Source organism: Nannobrachium achirus (genome assembly GCF_963921795.1).
Source record: "Nannobrachium achirus genome assembly, chromosome: 7".
Lineage (NCBI taxonomy): Eukaryota > Metazoa > Chordata > Actinopteri > Myctophiformes > Myctophidae > Nannobrachium > Nannobrachium achirus.
The window spans coordinates 17,994,502-18,006,379 of record NC_137816.1 but is presented as its reverse complement, the minus strand read 5'-3'; positions in this window follow the sequence as shown (position 1 = coordinate 18,006,379).

Below are 11,878 nucleotides of genomic sequence, written 5' to 3'. Positions count from 1 at the left end.
ACGTTGTGTGTGGTGGTCCGCGGCATGAAGTGTGAAGCGCGAGGGCACGCTCCAAAGATCAGGGGGGTGATTGTAGCCCCCACAGTTAGTACCAGCCATGAACCAGCGACAACAGCCCTGCTAATCGGGCTCAGCCCAATTAACACGACTGGTTGTGCATTGGACTGGCGAGTGAGAGTCCCGGGTTCAATCCCTGTTTCCGCGCATCACTACACATGTCTGTCCATTTAATAGAAATGAGCGACCCACCTTGACTGTATGCAAGACGCTCCATGCTCTCGCTGTGAGTGATGCCCCATCTGTGAAGGCTCTGCGGAGAGTACATGGTGAATGATGGCGTGCAGAGCAGGTGAAGTGGGGCCCTACACAGTCTGGTGTGACTCAGTCAGGAATCAAGGCAGAGAATGGTGATGAGATGAGCTGATCCACACTCCAGGCCTAAACTGGTTTGAACAGTTCTCCTCTGGTGTAGTCCACTTTTATCTGGGGTGTCTGGTCTCTGGGAGGATTAGAGGAATGAATATAGGTTGTCAAAGTGAACTGGACCCATCTAGTCTCTTTTCATGTGTCTTCTGGGAGAATGGGGGCAAATGGAGATGGATGGGACCTTCAAAAGTAGATGTAGAGAGAGTCAGATACAGTGAGACTTTGACACCTATTTTCTTAGCAAACACTATAACCTTTTATGTTTTGATTTATTTGCAAATACATATATGTTTGATTACCTAAAATACTGTATATTGAGGGACACATGTACAGTACAGAAACAACCCAATGTCATCTTTGTAGCATCTTTGTAAGTAAAGTCTAATAAGCGAGTTGCTACAAAGAAGATAGTCTATATTATGGACAAAGATCATGTACTGTATGCTTATAGAACAATTGTTTAATAATAATAATAATCAGCTTCATCTGATTATAAATCATTTTCAAAATGTCCACCTACTAGGCAATGTAACTCAACTGGTCATATCATTTAGGAATCCCAGAGACATGCATGAAACATCACTTAGCCCCATTGGGTGGTTTGAGGTGATTCTATTCCCTTGTTAACAGTTAACAGTACAATTCTCAAAATATTTACAGATTTTACCTGTTGGTCAGAGAAGCCTACTGTAATCCGTTTCCACTACTGATATGGCATTCTCCGGCATACTGTGATTCATAAATTATGGGATGCACGTATCTACAGTGTCAGATCCATTACAGGTTGGGTTTAAAATGTGGCGCAATACAGGAGCTCTAGCATTGTCCGTCCTTATCTTCTCCTCTCTCTCCATGTGTGAGTCTGTCTCTGGGCTCCCTCATGCTCTCTGGCTCACTAATCGCTCAGTGCTGACCAGGGATCATATGACACGCTTTCTGCAGAGCAGTCCACTTCCTGTGCTCTCAGCCTATGCCAATGATTTACTCATAATACATGTCTGAATGTTTCTCTGACTTGGCTCATTGTCTCCACCAGCCGAAGGCATGGGGGAGAGTATGTTTTCCCCTTCGTCCGTCCGTGCGTCCGTCCGTGCGTGCGTCCGTCCGTCCGTGCGTGCGTGCGTCCTCGCAGTTTGTGAGCAGCTAATCTCAGTCACCGTTGGCCCGATCGCTGCCAAACTGAGCACACACACTCCCTGGATGCCAATCTAGAACCTCTGCCCCACATTTTTCAAATCAGCCTCATGGTGGCGCTATAACAGGCCGATTTGTGTGGCCTGGTTGTTACCAGCTAATCTCCGGCGCCGTTGGCCCGATCGCTGCCAAACTGAGCACACACACTCCCTGGATGCTAATTCAGAACCTCTGCCCCACATTTTTTAAATCAGCCTCATGGTGGCGCTATAACAGGCTGATTTGTGTGGCCTGGTGGAGACCTGTGCTCGGAAGAGCACTGCTTCTAGTTGGTAGTGATTTGAGTCTCAACTAACCTGATCTGTGTCTTTCTTTATTTCTGTCTTTCTGGATAGCGGATTGCCTGTGTTTCTCTACTGATCCCCAATGTTGTTGTTTTTCTTCCATTCCAGTTGTTATGCTATCAGCTCTTCTATTATTAATCTACTGTAGATATCAAATGAGTGGTGTTTCTTGATCTATTCATCGGTCTTGTGACGTGTATGCTTTCTACCTGGCACTGTATTGGTCAATTAAATGCATGCCTTCCTGTCAGTCTGTTTTGCCATTGCCAGTCTAGATGCAGAGTGAGAGTTACTGGTCTATTGATCAGCCTTGTCTGAATCAAATGGAATTTGTCCACTGAACACATTTCTCCAAGATCAGCTTTCCTGGATTGATGAACTAAACATTTTGCCCATTTAATGGGCAAAATTATGAAATACAAATAATAATAAATAAAATCATTACAGAATTCTTCTAGACACACTTAACATTGGACGCATCAGTGTGTTTTGAGTTGAAAATGAGGACTGAAGCCGGTTACAGTTTCAAAACAGAGCCTCTAATTCTTCAAACACAGACTTCAGGGAGCTGGAACTGAAGGAAGCAATGAAATGTCTCTCTGTCTCTGCAACCAACTTCTGTCTCTCTCACATGAGCTTTCTAACTCCCTCTCTCTTTGTGCAACATTCTTTTATAATGAACCACTTAAAGTCTTAAACTCTATTTTTCCCCCTCCAGAAATAGCCAATATATCTCATTTTGAAACTTTTTGCCTAAAACGACCTGTCCAAACCAGGCCTGCCAGGTTGAAAGTGCTTAACCCTCTAAGGCCCACGGTTGTAATATTACAACGTTTGTATTTTATCCAAAAAAAGGTTTAAATTATTTTATTTTAGCTCCCCCTACCACCTAAACACCACCATTGGATTCTATTGTTTAGTATTACAATGCCATTGGCCACAATATTTGCATATAAATACCCCCCACAGGGGCTGACATTCACACCCGCCAAACCCACTGAAATTCCAGAGTTTTGACGAACAACATCTCACTTTTTCATGGAAGCTATACCTCACAAAAACATAAGTAAAATGCCTGTACTATTTATTTTGGTGATCATTAGAATGTCTAGAACATGTACATATGTTATTATTGTGAAAAATATCCCCCATATGTAAATTAGAGCATGATTTATGATTTTTGATTTATGGCTATAAAATCTTACAAAAACATTTTTTTGAAAAAAACATTACATTTTCCTCTTAATAGGACTCCTACAACACCATCTGATTTTTTTCAATTTTTTATTTCAAGTATTTCTTAATGCGGGCCTTAGAGGGTTAAACCAAGTCTAAACAAACACAATGCTGCACACTGATAGGTATATATTTGTACCTGCACATACCACCATAGGAACACACCCTTCCACATGACAGACAGTTGAATCAACCATTAATGTATTTAGAGCTGAGCCTGTTCCACCAATCAGGGTGTGGTGCTGCTGTTTCATTGTAGTAGCCTATCTTTCAGCAGTAGCATTGGGGTGGGGGATCACACAGATTGCAATACATGTTTTATTTTATTCTTTTAACATTATTACTATGATCATCATCCTGGCTAGTAAGTATTAAGTGATCATTTGAGAAGTCATCTAATGAGTAATTACTACAAGGCAGGGAGAGATTATTCAAAACAAACATATTTGTTACATTAGAAAGTTAGAAAGATCTGTGTAGGTTGTCATTTCTGCTGCATATTATGATCCAGATAACACATAAATGTTATGCTATACAAATATACATACCTTATTATGTGATATACATGATCATGAAAGGCAGTGTTGATCCATGAACTTGCTTCTGCTGCTTGACAGGTCTGAATCAGCAGTCAGGTCTACACTGATTTCCTGGCAGGGAACAAGACTCAGATGACCCAATTGAAATTGATAGACTTGGGTTTGAATTACCTCCCGGACAGAGAGAATCTTTGGGCGAATCTTCAGGCTGGAACAGTGGTCATGTTCAGTTCGAGTGAGCTTCGGTCTGCTAGTCCCAGACCAGTTGTATAGGTTAGAGACAGTGGGTTCCAGGATGTCCCATGATGCTGCAGTGACTACAACTGTCTATCTATCTATCTATCTATCTATCTATCTATCTATCTATCTACAGTATATACAGTATTATATCTATCTGAAACGGGGTCCTTTGGTCCCGGTGCAGCTTCATCGCTCTTTGCTTGTAGGTCGGCAGAGCTCTAGAGACATCGCCGACAGGAACCACAACCATCACCCCACATACTGTAGCACCCAGAGAGGAGAGGAGGGTGGGAAGAGAGGGGGAGGGTTTTAGCAGTGCAAAAAGAAGCAGAAGGAACTGAGAGGGGAGGGGGCAGGGCATAGGGGGATGGAAATAGGTTAATAGAAATAATACACAGTAAATAGAGTGGTAGGAGTATGCATGCATACATGCAGGCTTATATGAATAAATATATTCATTCACATCTGTGCAATAAAGAGGAGGGTGGTCCCCTCTAAAAGAAACGCTTGGGGTGGGTTCTTGCCTTCTGACACTGGCCAATCCCTGCCAGTGGAGAGAAGAGTGTGGGAGGGCCCTGCACAGGCTGTCCAATTACTGGCCTCCAGAGATCAATAGCAAGCAGGGCCATTGAGGAAGTGGAAGTGATGATGTGAGAAATAATGGAATAGCAATGACATTGTTCATTTCAGCAATGGAACCAAAAAGTTATAAGAAAGCAAAAACAATTGTTATACTGTTGCCTAACGCACCAATGTTTTGGGTTCTCTGTGGTCCCCAGGTATGTGCAAATGTACATGGGCATGGCAAAGAAATACAAATTGTATGGATGTACAACCAAGGCTAAAATTACTTGCAACTACAACTTGCTACAAAACATGAGATGAGGAAAAATAATGCTACTTGCTTGCTTCTTACTTTAAGCACTGATTTACATAAGCTTTCAACTTACCAAATTTGTAATTCATGCAATAAAGGCTCTTTTACTTATGTAAATTGTGTATTTACAACTCATGAGAGTACACCTTTTTTATTTATTTACTATAAATTGCAAACAAATGCAACATGAAACAGATTCATTATACATCAAAATAAACTCATAACAATGTGACCTCATCAACTGTCATGGTCAACTCCATAATACAATTAAACAAAACAAAAATGCTGTTCCATGAAAGTCTGTAATTATGTACAGCTGTTAGCTTTGAACTGGAGTTATTCAATTTGTTGTAGATGCTGGCAGTACACAGTGGGTAAAATAAATGAATGTTTTTTAAGTAAATTAGCGGTATGTTAATCTATCCTTGTACAGCATGAAGAATGCTGTCCGATACAGATGTGACATGTGAGCATGGTTGACGTCAGTGACGTGCACCAAATTAAGGCAATGTTGCTCTTTCAGAACCAGATCATGAATAAAACTTCAATGGAATATGTGCATCTGTAAAATAAACAACCCAGAATATAAAGTCAAAGAAAAAGCAATGACAGACAAAGCTGTTCATAATGGGATCAACAGCAAACACAGAGTTCCACCAGCAGCCACAGAATAGTTCTAGCATTGTGGTAGGTACTGGTGCTCTAGAATAGATTAGCCACATATGTATGTATGTATGTATGCTTGTGCCTGTGCACACACAAACACAAAGATTGGATTAAACAATAAAGCTCAAAGGGGACAGAACATGGATATGTAATGTCATATTTATGTGACTAAGACTTCTTCTACCAAGTTTTCAAACTCTGCCTCAAACAGCACTTTCTGGAACTTCATCCGCACTTCCACTCTTTTCTTATTTGGAAGTCTCTTTAACGATGGTAAAAGGCTAAGCAGAAACAGTTCATCCTCGTCTCGGAGCAGTTTCAGTGCCTCTTGGATACAGTTGTGGCTCTCAGGCATCATAATAGTGTACTGTCTGTCAGCTAGGGAGGGTGAAAGCTGGCCTTCCTGGTTTCCTTCTGGCTCACCCTCCGGGTTATCCTACAAAGAGAATATAGGTTATTATGGTGTATTTGACAGGCAATCATAATTATGTGATTGTGTGTTTCAGTGTTAATAGTTTTTTCTACAAACAGCCATCTCTAGGATGGGAGGGGTTTTGGATATAAAACTAGATTGATGTAAAAGTAAGAGTAAAGGCCCATTCCCACTGGGCCAGATAACAGAAAAAAAATCTCTTTCTCCAGATATTTTTCCATTCAAAGTGGATGGTAGATACAGATAAAAAAAAATATCTTCCACAGATATTTGCCACAGATACTTTTATCTGTGTCAAATATTTATTTTGCCACACCACACCGCACCACATAAAAATATCTACATTTTCCATTACACAAAAGCACCCCTATTGGTAAGAAACAAATTGACCCTTTTAACTATGATTATAATACAATATAAATTTGCATTACAACTATCCTAAATTATAATACACTATAATGGATTATAACTGTGATTATAATACACTATAAATTATTAATGTATTACTATGATAATTATAATGCACTGTATAATAGATTATAATAGTGGTTATAACACAATAGAAACTATTATCATGTATTACAACTATATCCTGGTGGTCTAAATGAAAAGTTTGATTGATTGAAGACTTTATTAGAAGTTTGCATAGGAAAAGGTACAGTTTCATGACGGTACAGTTCACTGGTACAGGGTATACTAAAAGGAGATCCTAGAAAAGACTAAGCTTATTTCCACAGGAAACCATTTAAGTATCTCATATAACATTGAATGACAGACGAATAGAACACAGTACTATGCAGTAGATATGTAAAGAAAAGAAAATGAAAGAACAAAAAAAAGAAAACAGTCCTAAACAAACAAAGTCAGTGAGTGATCAGTCATTATAAGTGTTTGGCCCTGTTTGGCCTAGCTCAGACCTACTCTAGATTGGATACTTTTTAGTACCATGTTTAGTACCACGTTCACACCACTCTACCCAGGTCCTTGTAGTGGAAAACCTGGCACAAGTGTGCGGTGTGGTGTGGAATGGTGTGGAGTTGGGCCAGTGGAAAAGGGGCTCTAGAGTGGCGGTACGGTTTATGAGGAGCTAGCTACTAGTAGCTAGAGGCCTCTGCCTGGCGTGTTGCTAAAATGGTTGCTAACGGCCCAGGCAGTAACGCAAGTAGCTAGTGCTCTCTCAGAAGTAGCTAGAAGTCCCTAGGGGTGGGGTGCGGTGCACGCGCGCACAGTAGTAACTAGAAACAATTAATTGTCTTACCTGTTTGAGAGCAAGCAACTCTGCGGGAGAAAGTGTCTGTGCCTTTTGGATGTGCTTCTGGGAAGCCGCATGCTTTTTAATGTCGCTTAGTTTTGCATAACAGTCCGATTTGCAATACAAGCAATATGCACGTAGATCATTGCCCATGAGTGGCTTCAACCATCCCTTGAATTCAGGATAGGTTTCCCACTCCTTCCTGTACTTTTGTGTGTAATGTTTTGCTTTCGACATAGTTAGTTAGTTTAACTGAAATGGAATCGCTAGTTAGTTGCTAAATGCGCTAGAACCAAAGAGCTAGAGAGAAATTGTCGTCAGTCTGACTCTCAGAGAGAAAAGCTGCCTCTGCCTGAAAGCAGAATGTGACGAGTCGACACGACAGTGATCATGTGACAACGTCTGGTAAATGCCATTGGTTGAGTTGGTTGCAGCTGCTGATGCCAGCCAGTTTTTAATTTCCTTGATGCCAGCTAGGATGCCAGGCGGATGCCAGCATTCTTATATCTATGGATATGCCAGGCCCAGCGCCAGCAGAGAAAGAAAGAAAGAAGAGACGCGGGTGTGTGTCACTGAGGAGCGGGCAGGCAGTAGAGAGGGGAGGCGGAGAGAGGGAAAAGGAAGACAAATTGGGGTTTTATGAATTATCTCTGGCTCCTGTCAACACTATTTGTCCCCAAATCACCAGAAAAAGTAGCTAGATTTGTCGCTATAAGCTAAGTCGCTAGGGGGGTCTGGAATTGACTGGAAATGTTGAAGTATCAGTTTATTTTGAAGTATCAGTCTGAAAAGTAAGCCTGTGTGTTTCTGAACCAATCAGAAGGGACCAGCGGCAGCCCTTCAGACGATGGGATGGTAAAATCGGACTCAATTCAATTCAAAGTTGCTTTATTGGCATGAGAAAACATACATTTACATTGCCAAAGCAAGTGTCACAAATAAACTCACATGATACCTTCATGCCTGAGCATGAACTGCAATACAGCTGGTGACCAAGTGGCGCTGTTGCATCACACACAAAGGCACACACATGCACGCATGCACACATGCACGCACGCACACAGAAACACAACCCTGAAATGAACTGCTACACACACACACACACACACACACACACACAGCCACGCACACACACGGACCACCGCTTACTTGATTTTTGGAGCGGTGTGGAAAAGCGCTCCCAATGGATAGCTTTGTGTGTCTCACTGTCCCGTCCAGCAGAAATAGCTGCAATGACAATGGTTGACCAGAAGAGGGCGCTGTTGCACAGCCTATCCACACCAATACTGTACTGTAAACTACTGACAGACAGGAAATGATTGAGAAGGGCATTGTTGTGCAGACTGACACACGCACACACACACACAGGGTATAGCTGCTCACTGCTCCACTTCGAACCGAGGTTTGATTTTTGTTTGTAGCCTCATTAGCCTGCAGATGCAGTCAGAGAGACATGCCCAGGCTGCCTCTTGTGCAGAATGTTTGTTACCAAGTTGCTAACCTATAATGTTTTCAGGTACAGCTTTTAATGTGCTGATTAAGTTTACAATGACTATTACACAGTCTGGACGTCATCCTGAATGACATTCAAAACGGAGTAGCTCTGTAATTAAAATCAGCTGTGTTTAGAGGAATGTGTAGCAATGGGAATCAAACAGGTGAATGTAATCCAGGTTCATTTAGCTTTTTATGGACTTATGGTATAAAAATACACAAAAATGGTTTATTTTCTCTTTTTTTGGCATCTAGTGTTAGGAATGCCCATATGATTACCACAGGTAAGCTCTAAAAGTGTGAAAAAACATATTTTTCTTTTCACTAAAGATAATATAATATATAATGCATTACATAATCAACACAATTTGTAGGCTTTGTGATGAAAAACTGAAAAGAGAAGCACTGCACTATCTTCTTTCTTGAGGTGACACAATAAAACAGTGTTGACTAGTTCAGTTGTATTTTATTATCTAAAACAGTCATATAGTAAGCTACTGCAAATATTCTGAAACATATTATATCTACCATTAAAAAATAAACTATATATATTTTGTGGTTTATGTACTTAAAACTGTTTCAGGCTTTAAGCTCAAGATTGTAATAAATGCATAATGAAAAAGCAACAGCAGATGGCGTAGTTCTGCAGAGGAAGGCCTGCAATTGAAAATTTGTTCAAAAAGAAAATCTCACATTTTGTTAAATAAATAGATGACAGCTGCCCAAATGGAATGTTCATTCCCCTCCGATAACTCATAATGGTTGATATGTCCATGGCACAGTATTTGAAGACAGTGAACCAACCATTTTGTTCCAGCAGCTCCACACATGATGTCAATCTGACCCCTTTGGTAACAAGCACAGCATCTCACAACCCCTTTAACATATAGAATTCTGTATCTTTCTGTTCTCTGCCAATCACATTGTAGTTGAAAATTAGAAACTAGAAACACCATATTATATTGTAATTCATAACTCATAATAAAATTCCTTTTCAAATTCATATTCGTACAATGTACACTGGTAGGTAAAATCTGTGTATAAGTTAATTATTTCTGCCAGGTGAAAAGGAGGGTGGAGGATTTTGTATGACTGTCCACAGCTAATCTCCCAAACTAGTGGACCCATCAATGTCATATTTCTTGTGCATGATGAGATTTGTACTTCACTGAGTGCAACTTGTTATCCTGAGAAGTGACTGACACCTGGCTTATTGCACTGACAACACAGTATCACTACACCTGGGTAAAACTGAATCCATCCTCTTTGGGTCCAATATTAACCTCGGCAAGGTCGACAACTTCAATCAAAGTGGGTGACAATGTTATTACAAGAAAAGACTATTAGCTGAGTTGCATCTTAGAGACAAATCTCACCCCCCTTTGACCTTCTCCTACGGTGAAGCCCGGATCCGGGTCACGGCACCAATGTAACGGAGCCTACGGAGGTGATCCAAACCGCCCCACCCGGCTTCGAACCCGGGTCTCCCGCGTGAAAGTCCAAAATCTTAACCATTACTCCAAAGGGATATCCCTATATGGAACGAGGGCAGCTACTAGACTTTTGAGGCTTCAGGCTGGGGCTGTGACTCTCTCCGCCACATATGGAGTCCACGTATGGTACCGTAGCGCCACAAAGGCCTTAGAAAACAAGGCTCCAAACATCAATAAACAATAAACTGGTTAGGTTACTCAGACTCCATCTCAGACTCATCTTGATTGACCCTAATCATTTTGAAATGGTGGGATGGCTCAGGGTAGTTGACAGAGTACAGCATGTACAAGATACACTACACCACTAAGATACCTGTGTACCTGTCAAACTACTTCCAAAATGTCAAAGATGTCCACAATCACAACAACGGAGGCAGCTCTACTAATCACGTCCAACCCAGATTTGGCTCAAACATAGGGTTAAATTTGTTCTCCTGTTATGCCACAAAAATGTGGAATGCCCTACTGAAGGCCTTAAAGGAGTGTAAATCTCTCCTTTAAAACCGCCCTGAAAAAACACTTACAGGTGGCCGCAACTCCAAATTGGTAAAAGATAAAGCTAAAGCCTACCCCTCCCCCATTCAGATTTCTGACTGTTGTATGATGTTTTTGCACATTAAAGGGATATTACACTTTCAAAGTCATTTTATCGTCTAATCAGGCTTTTATGAACACCCTGAACAGTTTTTAATTTGCTTGATTCAATATTTAGATATTTGATGTAAATGTTACCATGCCCGACACGCCCAGGCCCTCTCCACATACACACCCATTGTAACTTCAAACTCCATTTTAACCATGATAGATTCATTAAAAACACCTGTTGTTTTTTCTGTTGACTCATACTACCCTCCTAATACGTGAGCAGGCCGTGTTTTTTCGATAACTTTTTTCATTAATTTTTAATAATTATTTGGGAAAATGAAAAATATTTAATACAAAAATGGATTATTAAAAAGAAATGAAAAAAGATATCGAAAAAACACGGCCTGCTCACCTATTAGGAGGGTAGTATGAGTCAACAGAAAAAACAACGGGTGTTTTTAATGAATTTATCACGGTTAAAATGAAGTTTGAAGTTACAATGGGTGTGTATGTGGAGAGGGCCTGGGCGTGTCGGGCCTGGTAACATTTACATCAAATATCTAAATATTGAAACAAGCAAATTAAAAACTGTTCAGGGTGTTCATAAAAGCCTGATTAGATGATAAAATGACTTTGAAAGTGTAATATCCCTTTAAGTGTGTATATTTGTCTGTAATTTAATGTATCAATGAAATTAGTACAACAGGACCACAATGTAAAAAAGCCATGGTGCTTTCTTGCACATTCATGGTGCTCTAAATCCTATTTATTCCAGGTGAAGGAGTTTAAGTATCTCTGGGTCTTGTTCATGAATGAGAGAAAGGAGAAGACGGAGAAGGAGATCAGCCGGAGAATCTAAGCAGCAGGAGAGGTTTTGCACTCGCTAAATCGCACTGTGGTGAAGAAAAAAGAGTTGAGACGGAAGGCAAAGCTCTCTGTCTACCGAGCAATCTTCGTTCCTACTCTCACATATGGTCATGAAGTGTGGGTCATGACCGAAAGTATAAGGTCGCGGGTGCAAGCGGCCGAAATGGGTTTCCTCAGGCGAGAAAGGGGAAGACGGAGAAGGAGATCAGCCGGAGAATCGGAGCAGCAGGAGCGGTTTTGCAGTCGCTAAATCGCTCTGTGGTGAAGGAAAAAAGAGTTGAGCCGGAAGGAA